This window comes from Athene cunicularia (genome assembly GCF_003259725.1).
Source record: "Athene cunicularia isolate RWA chromosome 24 unlocalized genomic scaffold, athCun1 chr24_part2, whole genome shotgun sequence".
Classification (NCBI taxonomy): Eukaryota; Metazoa; Chordata; class Aves; order Strigiformes; family Strigidae; genus Athene; species Athene cunicularia.
In genome coordinates this window covers 397,899-404,915 of record NW_020799133.1, presented here as the reverse complement: position 1 = coordinate 404,915, position 7,017 = coordinate 397,899, and positions in this window count along the sequence as shown.

Genomic DNA, 7,017 nt, shown 5'->3' with positions numbered 1-7,017 from the left:
CCCCGGGCAACCCTGTCGTCTCCCTCCCTCGCGCTTCGAGCCGGGATGTCGCGGCCGTGCAGAGCCCAGTCGCCCGCTGCCAGCAGGAGGACGTGACTGCAGGATGGCCGAGTGCAATCAGAGCCGGGAAGAAACCAATAACCTCTTGTTTTTTCCCCCCTCAAGAGGGACTGACAGAGCAGCGCTGCTCTTCTCTGAGGACCCCTCGGATCTCCCCGCACAGCGGCTGGGCCGGTGGCCTCTCGGGGAGGGCGGCCGCCCTGGGAAGCACTTGCCATCCCCAGGGCAGCCTTTTGAAGACGGGTGATGTCAGGGGATGATGTGCAGAGCCCGAGGGACGGCTCCCGTGCTGGTGAGTGTTCGGGAGCAGTCCTTGGAGGAGGTGCGGGCACGCCGGCGTACGGCTGTCACCCGTGGCCCGAGACGTCCCTTCCCCACAGGACAGCAGGTCCCTGTTTGTGAGTTGGAGAACTGCAGCGCTTCCAAAACCAGGACGCGCTCCTCTTCCCGCAGATCTGGGTGTGCTGCACGGCACGGCAGCCTAACGGGGAGTATTCGGTGTCCGGCGCCGCGGTTTGCTGCTTTCAAAAGCCCCTCGGGAGGGCGGGAGCGGTGGCTGCGCCCACCCGGGACACACAGGCAGCGTCTTGGCGAGTGCCAGAGCCGCCCTGCAGGCCTGGGTCCTCCCAGGGTCTTCTGGCCTGAAAGGCCTCGTGTGTCAAGACTTAAAATCTGTCACATGGCTTGGGATTTCATGAGGCTGGTGGAGCTCTTCCGCTCTCTGGGCCAAGGGAGTCGAAGTGAGTTTAACTTTATTTTTGAGTTGGGTTCCACCGCTCTTCCCAGGCGTGCAAGTGCTTGCCGGGAGCCCGCGAGGTGGCGGCTCCGCTTCTTCCTGCCACATCTGGTTGCTGTGATGAGAGGGCAACGGTTCAGAAGTTAGTCACGGAACGAAGCCGCGGTGACCGTTCATAATCGTGGCTTTTATTCCCCGCTTCGCCTACGGCCGGCTCGCCCGGCCGGCAGAGAGGCCGAGGAAAGGGGCCGCTCCCAGGAGCGGGAGACGAGCGGCTGTGCCGAGGGCGATGACCGTGGAGCTCCTGCTCGCTGGGCTCCAGTACCTCTTCGACGTGGCTCCCCCTCGAATCGCGGAGAGGCGAGTTCCCCAGCAAGGGTTAACTCAGTGTATAAAATTGATTGCGATTTTAGTAATTCAGTATAATCACAGTCTACCAGCAGGTTGCTTTTCCAGCAGGAGGGTTTGGAATTATTTTCTGGAGTTTGCAATATAGAACTTAAATTAAGCCTCAGAAGTCAGAGGAGCTCTGCTGCATCTCTAATGTGGTGCTAAATTCTCAGCAGCACATTCTCTGTATTAAAGCCTTTGCTAGCAATTAGGTTCATTAACTATCACAATACCTTATTTATTACTCGGCATGCCATATGGTTTCCCAGCTAAAGAATGGCACCCGTTCTAGCACAGACCATTTGGCATCATAAAAATGTTAACAAATAATGTTATGGCTCTCAAGGGCAAAAGGGCTCACTGGGTTGCAGGTCTGAACGGCAGGAGAGAATATGAAAACATTTTTCTTCTATGGCAAAATAAAGAATTCCTCGAGACAGAAGTATTCAAAGAATATCACGCTCGCATCACGCAAATGGGAGTTTTATACATGCCCATAATGGTTATGTCAATATTTGCAGCAGGCAGCGCTCTCACTCATCTCCTGTCCTTCCCCCTCTCCTCCCTCTGAGCACGGACCTTGGTGGGAGCACCAGCGGAGGAGGACCAGCCTCTGCACCAGCGTGCCTCCGGGTCCTGGTCTCCTCGGGGTGGGAGGAATTATCCAGCGCTGCCCCCGACCCCCGTCCCAACTTCAGCCCTGCGGACGCAGCTCTGGGCCCCGCGCCGAGGCCTGGGGAGCGCCGGCCTGGGGACCCGGTGTGGGTTTCTGTGCTGCGGAGGGACCCGTGAGGGGAGAGAGCAAACGGGGAGGCTGATCGTGGAATATCGAGTCAGGTGTTCTGTCCCCGAAAAGAGAAGAATCTTAGTTGGACACTTGCTTAGCGGCCTGTGGAGGAGACTGCAGCCCGCCCAGGCGGCGTGTGTTACGCAGAGTGCGCGTGGTCCCTGTGTTCGGCAGGATTAGGGTTACGCAAGGCAGGGACAGCGTCTCGGGTCGCAGAGACCTGAGTGGTCTCATCTCAGGTGTCCTGAGGCCCACACGTGTGGAAAACGTACTTTTCCATTCTTGATGTACTTTTCCATTCTTGCTGTGCGGCTGGATCCCCCTAGAACAAACGTGTCCGAAAGGTGCTTCTGACAAAGCGCAACTTAAATCGGAATAGTCATGAAAGCGCAGATTAAGCCAGGCTTTCTGATCCTATTGCAGTATCCTGTGACAGCCTCCATGTTTCCAGAAATTGGTCAAAAAAGCGTGGGTTCGAGGCACAGGTAATGCGGCCAAGTTTCCCGGGCGATGCCCGCGCTGTGCCGCAGTGGGGTGGTTTCCCTCCCAGCCTGCCCCGAGCTGAGTCCCGCAGCAGGTCCCTGCCTGTCGAGCTCTGCTGGCGGGCGGCTGGGACGGAGGGAGGCGGCGTGAGCCCGGCAACCCCGAGACGAAAGCTCTCGGAGCGGCTCCGGAGCTGCCCCGCTTCCACTGGGAATCTCTTCCCGGGGAGGGACGCGACGAGGAGCGGTGTTTCTGCTGAACTCGCAGGGTTTAAAGCCGTGAGGATTATTTCTCATCGCCTCAGCTGAACTCGTGAGCAACGGCAGCGAAGCGTTTCACCTGGCAGTTGAGAGGCAGCACCTCGCGGCGTCTGAAGCAAAGCTGTTTGGGGGGAACCTGTGAGCTCTGGTTCAGCGCAGCTGAAGGCGCCCGGCACCACATGCAGCCGGGTCCTGGGAACTGGGAGCGCTGGAGCGGAGGGTGAGGGTGGCCAAAGATCAGGCCCCCGCGCTGGGGAGCGCGTGCTGCTCCCACCCCTGAAGGGAACGGCTGAAGTTGGGCGTTTCTCACGTGAAAAACTCTCAGTAGCTCCCCGATGCGCTGGCTGGGGGTTAAACCTTCTTTTCCGTATCCTGTTTCCAAATCCGTGAGTCGTTCCCGGGCCCCTGCCATGGCCAAGCTCCCCCCCTGCCCCGCCAGCGGCTTTACCGTCCCCTTTCTGCCCTGTGGGTTCTTCCTCCCCCGGCAGCCCTGGGCCCGATGCGCCCGCGTGTCGCCCCACGCCACTGGGAACTGTTTCTGGCGAGCGAGGTGCTCGCGGCGGGGACGGCGCTCGGCCGCTTTGTGCGGGGGGAGCGGCCGTGCGGCCCTCGTGGGGCTGAAGGCCGGGCAGGCGCGGGGGAAAGGGAGGGAACAGGAGCCACCGCTACTGACAGAACCTCTCGGAGGCTCTGAACTGCTGCTAGGCTTTCCAGAATTTTTCCTTATTCCGTTTCACCCTCCCTCGAGATAATTGCTGTTTTTGTGGAAGTTGTGATTTAAATTTTACCCCTTTGGATGCCTTGAAGGGATGTTTCCAAAATGTGCCCCTTCAAAAGCCTCTGGGGTTTTGCCCAAACACCGACAAAGGTGTTTTCCTCGGGGTGCGGGAGCAGCTTCCCTGCCTGCCCCCTCCTCCCCGTTGCACGGCACCAAGGACGGCCGGGAAAACCCGCCGAGGCCGCCTCCGTTTCTGTGCCGAGAGCAGCGATACAGACGCGCTGGCGTGCAGCGTGTAACAAAACATTTTTTGCGCGGAGAATGTTTTATCGAATGGCAGAGAGAAATGGAATTGTGGCCTGTTTGGGGCGGAACTGGTATTTCCCAGCCTGAGTTTGACACACGGGGAGTGGCGGAGGAGAGGCGCCCAGGTAAGGAGCAGCGGGACGGGTTTCGAAAGGGACCTTAGAGGTGTCGGGGGGACTGAGCATCCTCACCCCCGGCGACGGCCGCGCCAGCTGCCCACCCCATGCCAGGTGTTCCCCCGTTTGCATCCCCGCCGCTCGCAGCGACGCGTGGGAACCGCTGGCCCGGGGCAGGTGGGGCTGATCCAGGAGGGGCTCTGCAGGAGTGTTTACTTTCATTCCTGGGAGGCCGATCGAGCCGTTCCAGCGGGGAATGCGGGTGGCTGAAGGTGGCCGCTGCCAGGCTCCCTCCAGCGCGGGCCCCGCCTGGGCCCAGGGCACTGAGGCACCTCCGCTGAGCCCCTCGCCGAGCCCGGGGCCGGGGGTTTGCGGCAGCAGGCGCGTGCGTTGGCTGAGCGGGGACGCACCGATTTCTCCCGACCTTCGCCAGGGATTCATAAATATCTCCCCTGAAAAGGGCGGCTTGCAAGCTGTCCTGATGCACGAATGTTATCAGAGGTTTCAGTCACTTAGGAATCTGTGACCAGATAAGATACCGGGGGTTTATTGTATCTTCTGGCAATTATTAAGAAAATAAAATGGGTTAATATCTAACCTTGAGCTAAGACCATAACGTCTGGGCTCAGACTTTATTCTGACTCTCTTGTACATTCTGGAGTTGTACAGTTTAGAGGGGTGTTAGGAATGATGGAAGAGATGAACAGGGATTTAATCCAAGCCTAAAATACCGTCATTATGCAGCTAGATCATCTCAGAAACAAGATCGGTGTGATGTGTGATTCAGCCACCACGTTTTTTTTTCCCTGGTGCAAGAAAGGGAAGAAGGAGGAGCCCCTTTTGGCAGAAGTTTCCCCAGCTGTGAAGGCATTTTCTGTGAATATTTAATGCACAGATATGTTAAGAGAAGCAGGGGGGGGAGGGCTTCCACAAGTGTGGGCTTTTGTTTGCACTGTCAAAACCCGTAATGCATTTTCTGTGCGTGCACACAGAGGCACGTGTGTCTGTATATATTTATATATATCTGCCTTGGGAAAGGGGAACAGATGACTCATGCGACTGGAAACGGGACGCGGAGCTTTGCCCTTCCTCGAGAGGAAAGATGAAATTAAGGGTAGAGGTGTTTGCTCGGTGACCGGGATTCGGGACTTGGCTCGTTCCCTCCAGTAAATGAACCGGAGTATCACGAGGGCGCAAAGCCCGGCTGCGTTCGACGGGACGGGCGACGCTCAAACCACTTCCAGGGTTTTAAACTCCAAAGTCACTCAGAGGCTCCTGGAAACTGTCCTGTTGAAAGGCAGGGAGAGGTTTAAGCAGTATGTTAATGATATGTTAATCTCACGCTCAGAGAAGCCTGTGATGGGTATTTAACTCGCCTGGAGTTCTTGTTAGTGCCTAAACTTGGGCATGATCCTGTGGGGAAGGAGGGGTGCTGGGTGGGGGCGCAGTCCTGCACCCCGCTCCTGCGTTAGTGACGTTTTGGTGCCCTGAAACCGCCTCTTTCCCCAGCGCTACATTAATCCCGAGGAGAACCCAAAACCGGAGGGAGGGGAGGCAAAGCAGGCTGAAGCTCGGGGAGCAACCTCGCGGGGCAGCCCCTGAGTCGGCGGGCGGAGCGAGCCCCCCCCAGACACGCTTTGCTGAGGCCCCAGTGTAGATTCTGCTCTAACTAAAAGGGTTTTTTTCTGGGATGAACTTTACCGAGCACGCGTGCAGCCTCCTCAGCACCGTACAGTTGGGGCTGACATTTAAAGCCTTGGCACATCTCTTCTCTTGTCCCATGCAGGATGTCAAATATTTTAGGTTAAGAGAAGGGGAAAAGAGGAAAAATAATTACACAGTAAGTTAAACAAAGACAACCCCCCTCCCGCTTATTAGGACTTCAAAAGTTGCTGCCTCTGGCTCGAGCTCTCTCGGATACGTACAAAGGGTAACGCTAAAAATAGGCCCTGTACAAATGATGAGGTCACAGCCTGCTAGAGGGAGACATTTTTATTTAATTACTAACCCGGCAGCGCGTTGCTGGGGGGGAATACATAAACACGGCGGCTCAAAGCCCGGCTGTAAAGTTTGTGCTCCTTCGCTGAGTCACTGTGGCTAAATTCCCTTTTGTGTGGGGGATTTAGGGGAGGAATGCGGGGAGGCTGGCCAGGGCTGCCACCCTCCTGAGTCACAGCTCCCACTCACCTCCCAGCCCGCGCAGGCTCAGGGCCCTGGGCCGCTAATTACCCTCATTGTCTTAGGGGCTGCGCAGCACCTACAGCCGGGGCGCGGGGGGGCGGGAGGGACGCGCGTGTCCCCGGTCACCGAGGGATGGCTGGTGCGTGGCCGCTGGCCCTCGGAGGGCCTGCGGGGATGCTAATCCCTCCCGTCATGTAACGGCATCGACTCGGTAGCCCGGCTGCGAGCCGCCGCTCGGATGCGCAAAGTTGTGACTCAGAGCAGCGCTTACGAGCAGGAACATCACGCCGTGAGGATTTTAGTGTCCCCCGTTTGTCGCTCGGATGCCGTCGCCCTTAAAGGATCCTGTCTTAAGACCAACCCCCAGAGGAAAGCGAGGCTTTCCCAGGCTGGGGAGCCGGCGGTGGCGCGCAGGTGGCCACCCGGTTCAGCAGATGTGCACGGTGACACGCCGGGCTCCTCGGTGACCAGGCGGGTGACACCGTTCTCCCGGCACCTACCACCACGCCTCGTGCGCCGCTCCAGTGCCGGCCGGGTCCTGCCCCTTGTCGAGGCAGGGCCGGCAGGTCACAGGGAAGAGGAACGTGCCTGGGGAAGGGTGGACGAAGGTTTCTGCAGCCGCTCGCCCTGTGAGGGTCCCTGTGTGTCTCGTTAGCTCCCTCTGAATTAATCAACTTTACGCGTTCACCTTTCCCGCGGTGTGGGGCCGTGTCGCGGCCGTGCTCCTGCCACGCTTCCCTTTGCCATCGGTGGCGACGAGGCCAGCTCGGAGGCAAGCGCCGGGCCGGGCCGCCTGCGTCACGCCGCAGCCCCCCGACCAGCTGCGTGCTCGCAGCGACTCTCCGGTTCCCTTTGTGCGGCGAGCGGGGGACCGATAAAGGGCCTGTTGGCGACTCCCCCGCTCCCCGTGCCGCCACAATGCGCTCGGCTCCGATATCCGTGCGGCTCGGACGGCGCCCGGTGCTAATCAATGGGCTTCA